Here is a 15,798-nt window from a genome sequence, read left to right as displayed (position 1 = left end):
ACCTTACCATTTGTTCCAGGTTTGCTTAATTCTCTGTTGAAGCAGCCCCATCTATTTATATTGAATTAAAGTATATGTTTGCTTCTTTTTGGTCGGTTAAATATAACATTAAAAGTGTGTTATTATATCTGCACGGCAGGCAAGGGCATAAAAATAGCTGTTTAACCAGCCTGAAATTTTGTAAGTTGATTTCATGTGATCTTCGCCTCCTGACTGGTATTAGTTTACATTGGTACTGCTATCTCGGTGGACTACAGAACACCTCCCCCTTTTATGGAGCAAAGAGTGAGTTGTGATGTAGTCCTAACACAGTGTTATGTAGTTCTAAGACACTCCTTGTTCTACGGTGACAACGCTGCCCAATACAGTTGTCACTCTAGGACAGGAAGTGAGTTCATGGCATGATTTCTAGAACAAAAAAAGAAAACTGATGCAGCCATCATATCTAAGGGTGGGTAAGATGCAATACTATACATTTTTGCGCTTGGGTTTAGATACACCCTACCCTTTCTGGAGCACTCAAGGACCCTCCCTTGAGTTTTTTCATCCTTCACACAAATTACAAAAGCATATTAATGTGTGTAGTGCAAACCACAATGATGCACCAATACCAAAGTTGACATATCAGATATCCAGAACTTGTAGTTGGACCTATTATGGTGGGTGTATCAAGATTTTCAGACCCAAAAAGGGAAGGGACATAGAAAAGTGGTTATTGTTTTGTTGAAATATGGACACATTTGGGGTAGAGTATGTTTTGAAAGGCAAAGCCTTTCTAGTATAATCTTTGGATGTTCAAAAGTATGATGGTAAAGTTGTATGTATGCATGAGATCATTTTTTCTATTATTTTTCTTATTAAGATTGATTTTCTTAAAGGAGAAGTAAAGCCAACACTCTTTTGGCCATACTTTTCTTGTGTGTCACAGGAGTGCACTTATTTCTGCACTACTATGGCTCAGATTCACCCAAGATCAAGCAAAAGCGTGCTGTCAACTGACGTCACAGAGCCAGTCCAGGCTCTGCATCCCAACAATAATGTCGGGATCCTCCCAGATGTCTGACTGGCAGCTGGCTCAGCCTCTTAGCATGCCACTGAGCGCCTGAGATACCTGCTCCCGCTCCCACCACATCCCAGCACTCCTGTAAGTACTGAAGGGACAAAGCAGAGAGATGATGACTGTCAGTCACCTTTATTGCTGGGTTATCCCAAACAAAAACTCTTTCTCATACATTCAACAAATCCAACATTGTCCCTCTGTAATCTCCCACTGCTTGCAAGGTCCTGCAACACTATTATCTCTGATTATGTCACTTGGAACTGGCTATCTCTTCTTCTTGCAGCTGGCCTCTAATGCATGTGAAAGCCCATGCCCATCTGCAGTTGATTGCCCTCCACAAGTCTCCTGGGATGCTTGACGTGAGGATCCCAGAAGGCTGTCGGTGGCTGAGAGCTAAGTCATAATTGCCTAGGCAAGAAAGATGGAAGCCCTGACTGATTTAAAAAAAAAAATTATATTTGAAGAAAAGACAAATCTGCTACTAAGTGAAAGATAGCGGGATAGAAGCAGTTCTATGAAAAATACAAAAAGAGCGTGAATGTCATGATAAAGTAAAAACTCACTGTTTTAAATTTCTTTGCTCATGACTTAGTATTCAACGCGAACACAGCTTTACCCTGTTAGCAAACAGCCTCTATTACATTTGTACATCAACTCAATGAGTAAAGCAGTGATGATGTGCTAAGTACCATAACCCATAGTAACCAACTACATTTCATTCAGCTGGTTGGACCAATGAAGAATGATTTCTATCCGATTGCTATGGCTAACTCTCCTTTAAGTGATTATCATTCCTCCTACCTTAACAAATAAGCCCATGTGTTATCAATATATCCCACAGTTTTGCTGGAAGGAGCTAAAAACTAAGAACAGACAAATAATGTACTTAAGAGGAATGAATTCTAATTTCAAAAAGATACAAATAAGGTGTACTTTTTAAAATGTTAATATTTGCTCTGTAGAGATGATAGAATATTGTTTTTTCGAATCTGCTCTAAAAATGTGCAACACCCCCACTTCCATATCTACAGCTATCATAAATCAGTTCTATGTATATTAAAGATATTAAAAGGATTCCATACATTTAAAGAGACATAGGTTACTGCGGCTGAACCAGGCTCGCACCAGACGCTGGGTACTTTTGAATATATATGCGTATTGAAAAGCCATTTATAAACTTTGTCTAATTGAAGCAATTAATAAACAAATGAAATGATTTGTTTTCTGCAGGGGCTATAATGAAAGTTCTGTAATCATCATTGATTAAAAAAAGTTAGACTCTAACCCTTTAAATACATTCGTGCAATACTAGAGAAAGCTGTCACCGGCTAAATATATTACTAATTACCATTAAATCTGCCAAAGCCATAAAAATTTCACTTGGCGTCTTTAGCGTAATTATTGATAGTTGAATATGCAACAAGGTATAAAGGTTACAGATTAAAAGGACGCAAATAAAATAAGTTATAAGCAAAATAAATTACAGTTAACATCAAAGTCATCAAAAGTCAACTTCTGAGAAAGGAACAAACTCATAACCTTTTATAGTGGCTAGCTAATGTGCAATGTGCAGCATTGACTTGTGGACCAGTAAAACCTTAATGACTTTACCTGTTCTAAGTCTCTGCCTAGTGATCCACGTAGCAAAAATTCAACCACAGGAGACAAGTCAGAAAATAAAAGCCACAGTAAGACTTTTTTTTTGCCTCTTCTCCAAATCCTTCCAGACACACTGTCTCCTTCTCTCAAGTGAGTCCCAGTGCAGTCACATTGAAATAAATCCACAAACTACTCGGAGCATCCTTGCACAGTAAGAAGTAGACGTGGTCAGGGATAGATGAAGTGGGTAAGAATGCCTAGATTCTTTAAATTCTAGATCAGGCAGAAAAAAAAAACTTTTTCCAAGTCTGCAAAAAGAGAAAGGATTAAGTTGAAGAACAAGGTGAGATCCTATGCCTGTTTCCTTTGTTTTTCCTCTTTTTTTTTTTTTTATTTCAGAGAAAAAGTTAGATTGTACTCCAAGTTCTCCGAGAACTGTGCTGCCAGCTCCAGAGCTGGGATTAGGAGTGTGGTCTCCTAGCACAGAGACTGCCTGTGCTGTAATGTCTGGGGTGTGTAAAATCAATGTGCTGAATGCCTCTTACTCTGCTACCTAAGTCACTCCCCCTGCCTGCAAGCTTTCCTGTGTGTACTCCCAGCCAATGCCTCCACCTCCGAAAAACTCTTATGAATGAACAGCCTCTTGACATTTGTCATCACTGGCCCAAGGGCTATTTAAATAGAGGTGGCACTTTAAAACACAACACAGAGAGCCTCGGAGAACAACATTGCTGGGTCTAATTTCACTACAAGTGTGTTATGTCCACTACGAAGCGTTATTGATGCCTGCTTTATTCATAGACCATCATAGCAACATAGTCAATGCAACCGGTAATGAAGGGTGACACGTATAAGAAATATGTATAGCTAAAATGTTAAGCACCTAGAAGCAAGGATTCTTGTTTCACTTTCACTTGCATAAAGCATGTCAAGTCTAAGGCTAGGCACACAAGCAAAGTTTGTGTCTCTGTCATCGCCACATCCTTGTCTGTCTAATATGCTGTAAGGAGCTATGAGTTGTCACAATGATGCACCGATATACATTTATTTTGCAAGCCATTGGCTTTCCAATTGTTATGCCTAGTACACATGATCGGTTTTCCCGACGGTAAAAAGTCAGTTGGGAAAATCAAGGGGAAAACCGAGAACCTGCTCAGTAACTTTTTCCCCCTACACACGACCGGGTTTCCCGACAGGAAAACTGCCATGAGAGCTTTGGTAGGGGAACCCGGGCGTGAGTATGCTCCACCGCAGTATTTTCCCCATAGGAAAACTGCCGGCTTAAAAAACGCACGGGAATCCCGGCGGGGAAAAAGAGTACACACGGACGGTTTTCCCGGCCAAAAGCTCTCATGGCAGTTTTCCTGATGGGAAAACCGGTCGTGTGTACGAGGCTTTAGGCCAGAAAAGATATAGTGATCTATAGTATGAAAATTTGCTATTGCAGCATTCCCTTAGGGCAGGGGTCTCCAAACTGCAGCCCGAGGGCCAGATGCGGCCCTTTGCTAGCCTTTTTCCGGCCCTCAGGGCTTTATTCCCCCCACTGATATGAAGCACTATTCCTCCCACTAACTCCAACAAGGGGGCACTTTTTCTTTCACTGATACCAATGATGAGATACAATTACTCCTACTAATAGGGGGCACTACTCCTTATCCTACTGATTGCAAACTATGAGGCCATATTTATTCTCACCAATGCTGGGCCCGAGGCTTTTTCTGCCCCTGTTGGCCACAATCCGGCCCTCCTAAAGGCTGAAGAACAATAAACTGGCCCTTTGTTTGAAAAGTTTGGAGACCCCTGCCTTAGGGTATAGCTCCCAACTGTCCCTGATTCCGAGGGACTGTCCCTGATTAGGAAGAAAGTCCCTTTGTCCCTCTTTCCTCCTCATTTGTCCCTCATTTTGGTCTGGTCTATATGGTTGTATATAAAAATGCACTATTTATCTTTCAAAAGGTGTTTTACAGTGCTAAACCTTTCTTCTAATTTCTAAATTGCTGCATATGTAAATTTCAAAAGCCAATATAAATGAATAGTAGTGGTAAAAGAAGCACTTGTGGGTTTAACAAATAATTTTTTAGTTTAATTCTCCTTTAAGGGGGCGTGGCAGGGTGTGTGTCCTATACTTACATACTTTTGCCAATAGGTGTCCCTCGTTTTAATTTTAATTGTTTAATTGTTTTAGGCCCTGTTTACACCTGAGCGATTTTCCGCTTGAAGTTTGTAGCTCTAAAATGTTCAACAAGACAAATCCCATTCATTTCAAATGCTCCTGTTCACATGAGTGTTCCGTTGCCTGAAACTAAACTCCTGAAGCTCAAAAAAGTACATGAGCTTCTTTTTGGTCCCATAGAGTTTAACAGAAACACCTGACTGACTTTCTCACTCATTTTCTGCTCAAACAGCCGCTCTCCGCCCCTAATTTTCTCTCCCTCTCCTTCCTCTAGTGCAGTGATGACGGACCTTGGCACCTCCAGATATTTTGGAACTACATTTCCCATTATGCTCACACACTCTGCAGTGTAGTTGAGCATCATGGGAAATGTAGTTCCAAAATATCTGGGGTGCCAAGGTTCCCCATCACTGCCCTAGTGCTTTCGATTGGCTAAACAAAAAGCTGCAAAATTTCTTAAAAATATGCTCAAAAAATGCCAGTAAATCAAATTGGGGGTCAAATTGATGTTCTTTTTGGACCACAGTGAAAAGAAAAGTTTGAGGAGCAGGATGGAAATTTTTTCTTGATCGAACAAATTTACATAGTTACATAATTGGTAAGACTGAATAAAGACACCCAGTGGCATACCAAGTGAAGGGCAAGTCACCCCCACACATTGAGAGGGTGTCAGGCCAGCGCCCCCCTCCACGACTGAAGCAGTGACAGCGAGCAGGTTTAGGTAGCGGCGCCGCAATGTCAGGGCATGTTAGAGTATGCACGAGAGGCCAGCTTGCAGTGGCTTTGCGGGGGGTGCAGGCCGCACCCGGGTGACACCCATTGGCAGGGCCACAACGATCCCTTTCTTTCGTGGCCATGGACTGTCTGAGCAGCTCTGAGCAGCCCAGGCTGTCTCACACAGCCGAGCAGGGTGAAGCCGCCTCCCCCTTTTCCTTTATGTCTACACAACGCTGAGGTACATTATGGGTCTGAAGTGGGGTCTGCACTGTAGGGGGGTCTGCACTGTAGGGGGTCTGTACTGAATGGGGGGATCTGTACTGAATAGGGTCTCTGCACTGAAGGTGGGTCTGCACTAAAGGGGGTCTGCACTGAATGAGGGGTCTGCACTGAATGGGGGCCTGCACTGTGAAGGGGCTGTACTGATTGGGGTCTGCACTGAATGGGGGGACTACACTGAAGGGGGGTCTGTACTGAAGGGGTTCTGTACTGAATGGGAGGTCTGCACTGAATAAAGGTCTGAATTGAATGGGGGGGTCTGTACTGAATGGGGGATCTGAACTGAATGGGGGTCTGCACTGAAGGGGGGTCTGCACTAAATGGGGGGTCTGTACTGAAAGGTGGTCTGTACTGAATGGGGGGTCTGCACTAAAGGGGGGATCTGTACTGAATGGGGGTCTGCACTGAATGGGGGGTCTGCAGTGAAGGGAGGGGTCTGTACTGATGGAGGGGTTTCTGTGCAACTAGCAGGGGGTCCAGAACTATTGGGGGTCTATGTAACCAACAGGGGGTCCTGAACTGTTGGGGGTCTGTGTAACCAGCAGGGGGTCTAGAACTGTTGGGGGGTCTGTGTAACATGCAGGGGATCCAGAACTGTTAGGGGAACGGGTGTCTGTGTAACATGCAGGAGTTCAGGGCTGTGGGGGGCTGTGTAATGTAAAGTGGTCCAGAGGTGCAGGGTGCTGTGTAATGTAAAAGGGTCTAGAGGTGCAGGGTGCTGTGTAATGTAAAGAGGTTTAGAGATGCAGGGTGCTGTGTAATGTAAAGGGGCCCAGAGGTGCAAGGTGCTGTGCAATGTAAAGGGGTTCAGGGGCGCAGGGTGCCAGTGCTGTGTAATGTAAAGTGGTCCAGAGGTGCAGGGTGCTGTGTAATGTAAAGGGGCCCAGAGGCACGGGGGACTGGTGCTGTGTAATGTAAAGGGGTACAAAGGCGCAGGGGGTTGTGTAATGCAAAGGGGTCCAGAGGTGCAAGGTGCTGTGTAATGTAAAGGGATCCAGAGGTGCAGGGTGCTGTGTAATGTAAAGGAGTCCAGAGGTGCAGGGTGCTGTGTAATGTAAAGGGATTCAGAGGTGCAGTGTAATGTAAAGGAGTCCAGAGATGCAGGGTGCTGTGTAATGTAAAGGGGTCCAGAGGGCAAGGTGCTGTGCAATGTAAAGGTGTCCAGAGATGCAGGGTGCTGTGTGATGTAAAGGGGTCCAGAGGTGCTGGGGGCTGTGTAATGTAAAGGGGTCCAAAGGTGCAGGGTGCTGTGTAATGTAAATGAGTCCAGAGATGCAGGGGGCTGTGTAATGTAAAGGGGTCTAGAGGTACAAGTGCTGTACAATGTAAAGGGGTGAGAGAGGCAGGGTGCTGTGTAATGTAAAGGGGGGTACACAGTAGTGACAAAGAGATACAGTATTAAAGGATGCAGAGGTATGTAGGGGGCACAGTGGGGTGTTTTTACATTTTAACGTGGGGGGTCTCACATATAGGATCCGCCCCGTTGCCAAATGCTCTAGGTATGCCCCTAAAGACACCAGTCCATCCAGTTCAACCAGAATGTGTGTGTGTTTCACTTAATCTGGCCATAGGTAGAGTGAAATTACATAGCTGAGGAGTCCTATATCACAGAGAGAAGGATTCCCCCATCCACCTCGCTTTTGTGGATAGGAAGATCCATTCAGCTTTTTTCAAACAGCCCGCTGGCTGATTAAACTTATGTAATTTTTTATATGTTTACATGTTTTTCTATCCGATTAAGGGAAGATGGATGTGTCTTTCCCGTGGTGGGCAATGTGTCGTCAGGATGGCGCCTGGATTCCCACTTCCGGTGCCTCCTGTTCGCGCTTAGTTCTGCCTTGGAAATTTTACGTTTCCTTTGTTATGTCAAGTCATCATCATTGGTTGTCTGATTGCATCAGCCAGTTTAAGTTATGTGGCAATCGCGCCACTTTTTGGGGATGGGTGGGTGTTTTCCCAGAGCCGCGACCATGTGATTATAGCACTAACCTGGCCATGTGACTGTCTGGTCATGTGGGCACCTGTTTTACGCGATTGGTGCTATCCGCGGCATGTGACATGGGTGGGGCGTGCGTGGTTACGTTGAGCTTCTGTTCCAGGAATACCATCCCAGAGGATGCCGTCCTTCTGCGCAGTGCGTGTCCATGTTTGCAGGTTACTATGGTGACCGTTTGCTGTGTGCGGACCATGTGCTACAGACGGGACGCACATGGCGGGGCAGGTCTCCCGGTTGAGGGGGGGCCCCAGCCTGTGTGACACTGTCTCGTTTTGTGTCACTTCGGTCCGCTTATTGGCTGTAGATGTGGGCCATGTGTTTTTCAAGTTATCCAATGGTTGCTTTTTTTCATTTGGGGTCCCTGGCCCATGTCGGCAGGTGATTTTCTTTGCCTATGAATGGGTGTAATAAAGTTGAGATCATGTGCTTTGCTGCCTAGATCATGTGCTTGGACCATATAGGCTGCTGATTAGGCAATGGGACACCATGTGATACACCATGAAAGTGAGGCTTGGAACACAGATGAAACATACTACTCCACAGCGTTGATTATGTGTATTCATATTAATATGTTGTTAACCTTATTACTGAAATCATATTTTTGTTTTAAGATGTTCATTTTTTTTACACATTTGTAAGTATGTTTTTGTGGAATATCATATTGAGTCAGAATGAGGCTTGGGAAGCATACTTCCGGTTCCGCCCCTTGATTGTGGGCGTCTCCGGCTTTCTGAATTATAAAGTCAGTGGCAATGTGGGGGTTCGGAGATATGCCCCAGTTGAAGACCATTCAAGTCGAAACGCATAGGGCGAGCATTACTGCACCCCACATTGATTTTACATATTTTTATTGTGATCACTTTTCTATTTTTGTATGCCCCCTTTTTTCTTTAAATAAACCATACCTGGTTTGATCTGCACCAATTGGAGCCTCTCTTTATATTTTTTCCTCCATTGGAGCTTGTACGGAAACATCTGTTATCCATCTGCTGATTGAAGAGAGTCAAGTCCACATTCCAGCTGATTGGACCATTGTTCCTATCCAGGATTTTTCCAGGTTTCTAAGACCCTCTGGGACCATCTCCACCCTGATACAGACTCATTGGGATCACAAATCTATATGACCCAGTGTTGTACAACAGATGAGTCCACCCCATTTCATTAGAGCCGGTTCACACAGGGGCAACACGACTTCCAGCACGACTTTGGGAGGCAACTTGGACACGACTTGAGTATGAATCATCATGCAACTTACAAGGCAACTTCAAGTCGCCTCCAGGACAGGAGGCTTTCCAGTGGCCAATCAAACAACAATCAGCTCTGTGGGAGGGAGGGGGAGGGTTGGGGTTTGCCTAAGAAATGTATGTTATCTTCTTGTATTGTTGCTTCAGTTAAGACGGGGATCCGACTTCTGAGGCAACTTTTTTAGCATGTCCAAAAAACAACGTTTTTCCAACTTCATCATTAAAAACGACGTTGCCCACACACCATCATTTTAGAAAAATGATGAACAAAGCGTGGTGACGTACAACACGTAAGACAGCACTCTAAAGGGGAAGTTCTATTCGCCTTTGGGCTGCTTTTAGATGATTCCTTGTTAGTAAAAGACGATTCGCGTTTTTTTGTCTGTTACAGCGTGATGAACAATTACTTAGGCCTTGTACACACGACCGGATCTATCTGCTGAAAACGGTCCGGCGGACCGTTTCCAGCGGACAGATCCACTGCGTCCGGCTGCCGGATTTCTATCTGATGGTTGTACACACCATCAGACAGAAATCCGCACGTAAACAATACGCGGGGCGTGGCCGCGCCGTTGCCGCGATGATGACGCGCCGACGTGGGCGGCCTTGTAGTTTAAAGCTTCCACGCATGCGTCGATTCAGTACGACGCATGCGGGGGATGGCGGTCGGTCGGACGTGTCCGGTGAGTCTGTACAGACGACCGAACACGTCCGAAGGATAGATTTCCAGCGGACAGATTGGTTAGCATGCTAACCAATTCTGGTCCGCCGGAAACTGTCCGATCCGCCGGACCAGTTCCAGCGGATAGATCCGGTCGTGTGTACAAGGCCTAATAGTTCGGTTTAGCAGACACTATTGTTATATATTTCCTTTTTGAACTTATTAGTTAATTTTATGTAATTTTTTATATGTTTACATGTTTTTCTATCCGATTAAGGGAAGATGGGATAATTACCACTAAATCGAACAAATACTGCATGCAGTATTTAACTACAAATTCTTAGTGAATTGCACAATTGTTACTGCATAAGATTAGCCGTTATTTAACTCTTAGAGAATCGACCCCAGAGTGTGATAATGAGAATAGTAGTCAGGTGTGATTGGTTAAAGATGTACGGGTAACATGCTGTTAGACAAATCACTGGAACTCAGTGACCTGGCTGAAGAAGGAACCAATGAGCTGTTCCAAAACGCGTCCCGCCTCTATGACACACTTCCTGTCCACTTCCTGTTTGTGTTCCTTGCTGGTTTTATTCTCGCTTGCTCTGACATCATTCCCAGGCTCCAGCACTATTGTGTCCCCTAAACACCCACAGCACAAGTTGGCTGTTATCTCGTGGACTTCCCTGGAAGCTTTGCCATCACAGACTGGGACTGCCCTGCCACTGGAACATCTTCTGGACGCACTTACCTGCTACATGCCTGTTTCATCCACCATCTTGTAAGTGTTTTTAACCCCTTTAGGGGATATTAAAAGTTTTATACTTCTGCACTTAGAGGCGCCTTGTTTGTTTTTCTGTTTCCATTAGAGATTGCTTGTCTCCCTAAGTGCTGCCTAAAGTGTGTGAAGATTTGCTACCCTCTCCAACACAGACTTTATCTGTCAGGATTCAAATGCTTGGAGCACCCAGGATATACACATTTTTCTGGATCCATAATTATTCTTTACTGGCACCTTCTTCTTTCGAAGTAGTTGAGAACCTTAGTAATTTCAAAATAATTTTCAGGTAGAGAAATGAATGGCTGTCATGACTGTGTGCTTCTTTTTGTTTCTTTTTTTAAAAAAAAATGCCTTTATTCTTTTCTCAGGCTGCAATGTGCAGGTCACATGATCACTATAGCCTCAACAGCAATGCATGGACCTGCCAGTGAGTGTATCCAGTGTGGGGAGGCATGTACGTCATTCAAGGATGGCAATGTAACACAGCAAACGTCAATTTCTCCAGTCAAAACAGGAGGGATGTGCAGGGGCTCAGCTGTGTTCTGATTATGGAAGATATATACTCTTGCACAGCGCATCTGTATCTGCAGCGGAATGACACAAACTGACCATGGTAGCATGGATTGGCTGCCATGCTACCATGGTCAGTTTATTTGTAGAAGGAATGGCTCATGCAGGATCAACAATGTAAAATAGAACATCGACAGGCAGAAAAAAACAGTAACAAAGAAAATCCCATTTACCTAAATTAAAGAGCCAGTGCAAGATTTTTTGTTTTTAATTTTACAAATACAGTGAAACCTCAGATTGCGATTAACACGGTTAAGGAGCGTTTCGCAATACGAGCACTTTTTTTTAAAAATCCTGACTCGGTTTGTGAGTGTTGTCTTGCAAAATTAGCAGGATTCAAGCCACAGCAGTGTGCAGTACCACATTTGGCCTGAGGTGCGGGGGCGCCAGAGACGAGCGGAGGTGATCGGAGCCGCTCAGAGCCGTTTGGAAATACTCTGAAAAACTCGGAAATACTCCATTCCTGGGCCTTTCCAATGTTTTCCGAGTTCAGCTGAGCTGTCCCTGAGCCTTTCCGAGGCTTTCCAGTGCCCCCCCACCTCTGGCCACATGCGGTATTGCATGCCATAGAAGTCAATGCGGAACAAATTATTTTAGTTTCCATTGACTTCTATGGGGAAACTCGCTTTGATATGCGAGTGCTTTGGATTATGGGCATTCTCCTGGAACGGATTATGCCCGTAATCCAAGGTTCCACTGTACTTTATTTTACTGGCAGCCTGCAAGCCCTGGATGTCATCAACCAGATACAAGCATATATTACATTTCCAAGCATGCCTCTATCTGCCTGAAGTTTGCATGTTCTCCCTGGTTTCCTGTTTTCTTCCAAAGTCCAAAGACATGCTGGTAGGTTAACCACTTGCTGACGGCCGTACGACTTTGTACGGCCGCAGCGCGGCTCCCAATCTCTAACAGGCCGTCTTTTTACGGCCGCCCCTTTGCACGTTCTGCTGTGCTGTCAGGGGAGAGAGGAGACGGATTTGTGTCTCTTGTACATAGAGACACAGATCGGTCACCCCCCCCAGTCACCCCCCTTCCCCCACAGTTAGAACACTAATATTAGGGTACACATTTAACCCCTTCCTCACCCCCTAGTGTTATCCCCTTCCCTGCCAGTCACATTTATACAGTAATTAGTGCATATTTATAGCACTGATTGCAGTATAAATGTGAATGGCGCCAAAAATGTGTCAAAAGTGTCCGATGTGTCCGCCATAACGTCGCAGTCCCAATAAAAATCGCAGATCGCCGCCATTTCTAGTAAAAAAAAAATAATAATAATAATAATTCTGTCCCTTATTTTGTAGGCGCTATAACTTTTGCGCAAACCAGTCGCTTATTGCGATTTTTTTTTTGTTTTACTAAAAATATGTAGAATACGTATCGGCCTAGACTGAGGATAAAAAAAAAACGTAAAAAAAAAATTGAGCTATTTATTATAGCAACAAGTAAAAAAATGATTTTTTTTCAAAATTGTCGCTCTATTTTTGTTTATAGCGCAAAAAATAAAAACCGCAGAGGTGATCAAATACCACCAAAAGAAAGCTCTATTTGTGGGGAAAAAAGGACGTTAATTTTGTTTGGGAGCCACGTCGCACGACCGCGCAATTGTCAGTTAAAGCGACGCAGTGCCGAATCGCAAAAAGTCCTCTGGTCAGGAAGGGGTTTAAGTGCCCAGTAAGGAAGTGGTTAATTGGCTCCTGTCTAAATGTACCCTAGTATGTATGTGATGGAAGCCTGGTACACACAATGAGATTATTGGATGAATGATAGTTTTGTTTTTTTTGCATGTTAGTCTCATGTCAAAAATGAAGAGTCTACTAAAAGGTACAAAAATTCTCGTACGACAGAATAAAAATTCGGAAGTGATGTAATGTGTTGTAGTGTATTTCTATTGTATTTGCGAATGACAACTCTACAGAATAAACAAAAATCGTACAAGCAGGCATCGTACAAGAACATTTTTACAATTTTCTTAGGAGCTCATTGGGGGCTTTGGAGAGCTATCAGGGGTCTAAACAGACCTTTGATGTTTCACCTTTGAGACATGGAAAGGAGACTGAGGACACCCAATCTCCATCTTTGCAATCTCAGCTGCACAGAATGAATGGACAGGAATACATATGTACAGAGCATCCCGTTCATTCATACACTGAAGCATAGTAAACACACAAATGACACTGACTGGGAAGGTGTTAAAAAGGACGTTAATTTTGTTTGGGAGCCACGTCGCACGACCGCGCAATTGTCAGTTAAAGCGACGCAGTGCCGAATCGCAAAAAGTCCTCTGGTCAGGAAGGGGTTTAAGTGCCCAGTAAGGAAGTGGTTAATTGGCTCCTGTCTAAATGTACCCTAGTATGTATGTGATGGAAGCCTGGTACACACAATGAGATTATTGGATGAATGATAGTTTTGTTTTTTTTGCATGTTAGTCTCATGTCAAAAATGAAGAGTTTACTAAAAGGTACAAAAATTCTCGTACGACAGAATAAAAATTCGGAAGTGATGTAATGTGTTGTAGTGTATTTCTATTGTATTTGCGAATGACAACTCTACAGAATAAACAAAAATCGTACAAGCAGGCATCGTACAAGAACATTTTTACAATTTTCTTAGGAGCTCATTGGGGGCTTTGGAGAGCTATCAGGGGTCTAAACAGACCTTTGATGTTTCACCTTTGAGACATGGAAAGGAGACTGAGGACACCCAATCTCCATCTTTGCAATCTCAGCTGCACAGAATGAATGGACAGGAATACATATGTACAGAGCATCCCGTTCATTCATACACTGAAGCATAGTAAACACACAAATGACACTGACTGGGAAGGTGTTAACTGTGTGCCTAACAAGTGTAATGCGTGCTGCTTTTACTTACTAATCTGGCCTTTTTTTTCCTCCTGCTTTTTAGGGAGAAGAAACAGTGAGTATGCTGTTAACTATACACAGAGTTCTGTGTAACTGTAAACATAGAACTCTGTGTGTGATTTGACACAGTCGATCAGCAGGTTGTAGCCAAAATCATTGGCTGAAATCTCCTGCAAAACTTGTGCTGTGTGCAATCACAGCACAGGTCAGCAGGGGGCGTGAGCATGTGAGCCCCAAACCTGGAAGTAATCCTTCACTTGCCACTTGCTCTGTGAGCGGTTGGCAGGAGGTGAAACAACAGCAGACTGTTAGTACCCTTTCTGTTTATAAGTAGATTGTGCAAAGTGTGTAGCCTTTTTTAAAAAGTGGTTGTAAACTCTTCCATATACCCAGTGAAGTGACTAGCCTTAGGTAATACACAGAGATGAAACAAATCCTCCTACATAAGTTTTACCTGTTTATCTGAAATCTTCTCTTCTTTACAGCCTCTACACTCCATCTCTACGGCAGCATTTATAAAGCTTATTTGAGCTGTCAGGAAAAAGGGGAGGGAGAGCTTAAATAAAAAATGTTGTTGTAAAAAACACATAGTAGCAAAAACATGTGTATGAAATGATAACTCTAGGGGTAACATATACTTTAACCACTTCCCGCCCAGCCTACAGTCAATTGACAGCCGGGCGGGTGCTTTCCCATCCTGACCAGTGGCGGTGCGTCCATAGAGGGTGCAGGAGCGCCGCCCCCTCTCGCTTCTGCACCGCCACGGAATACAATACACAGATTCATGCATTGCATGAATCTGTTTGTGCCCCCCAAAAATTTTGAGCACCAGCCGCCACTGATCCTCACTCAACGTCATATGATGTCTTTTTAGGAAGCGGCTGCGCAGTGTAGCGATCTGTCACCGGCCATGGACACAGCTGATGACTAATCAGTGTACCGGCTCGCTGCTGGTATCACGTGACTGCCGTGACCAATCACAACAGTTCTACACAATGGATGGCTTCCTTTCATGCCATCCATTGTGTTGCTAGCTGCGATTCGTCAATTTGATCACATGGTACAGACAGGGCCAATCACAGCCCAATTGTACCATGTGATTAGCTTTGATCAATCAAAGCTAATCACAGCAAAACAAACTGAATGATTCCGTTTCATACAATGTAATGTAATTCACTGCTATAAGCAAACATAATGTGTAAAAAAAAAAATAACATTCTGATCACTTCCTCAGAATAGTACAATGGTACTATGGTAACACTATATTTAAGAAATTGTAATAAAAAAAAAATAATAAAAAAAAAAAAAAAAAATATATGACTTTTTTTGTGTACTGCCACCAGTTAGTGTCCCTGATCACCGTCACACCAGTTATATGATAACACTGTACTGCACTGTTGACAGTATGTAAAAAAATGAAATTGTGAAGATTTTTTTTAAATTTTACAAAACATTATGACAAAAAAATTAGAACTTCAAAAAACCCACCATGCCTCCTACTAAATACCTAAAGCCCCATACACACTATGGCCCAGATTCACAAAGGAGTTACGACGGCGTATCTCCAGATACGCCGTCGTAACTCTGAGTGTGAGGCGTCGCATCTCTGCGCCTGATTCATAGATTCAGATACGCCTCACTGTTGCCTAGATACGAGCGGCGTAAGTCTCCTACGCCGTCGTATCTTGGGGTGCATATTTATGCTGGCCGCTAGGGGTGCTTCCGTAGATTTACGCGTAGAATATGCAAATGAGCTAGATACGCCGATTCAGAAATGTACGTGCGCCCGGCGCATTGATTTACTTCATTTACATAAGGCTTAAAGTTACCCCTGCTATATGAGGCGTAGCC

General features: G+C 43.7%; 1 protein-coding gene across 3 annotated transcripts in view; it reads right to left on the bottom strand.

The window, feature by feature from the left end:
• The window catches only part of LPAR1 (lysophosphatidic acid receptor 1), a 218,065-nt gene extending 214,870 nt beyond the window's left edge, over positions 1-3,195 (bottom strand). For 2 of the 3 annotated variants that reach the window (XM_040360583.1, XM_040360612.1), the window contains exon 1: positions 2,672-3,194. The gene's annotated coding sequence lies outside the window, so the exon portion shown is untranslated. Of the gene's footprint in view, positions 1-2,671 lie in introns of all 3 variants that reach the window. The other variant, XM_040360623.1, reaches the window with a different exon arrangement.
• Positions 3,196-15,798: the final 12,603 nt, after the last annotated feature.

Source organism: Rana temporaria, chromosome 1 (genome assembly GCF_905171775.1).
Source record: "Rana temporaria chromosome 1, aRanTem1.1, whole genome shotgun sequence".
Taxonomy (NCBI): Eukaryota; Metazoa; Chordata; class Amphibia; order Anura; family Ranidae; genus Rana; species Rana temporaria.
This window is presented reverse-complemented; position numbering and strand designations above follow the sequence as displayed.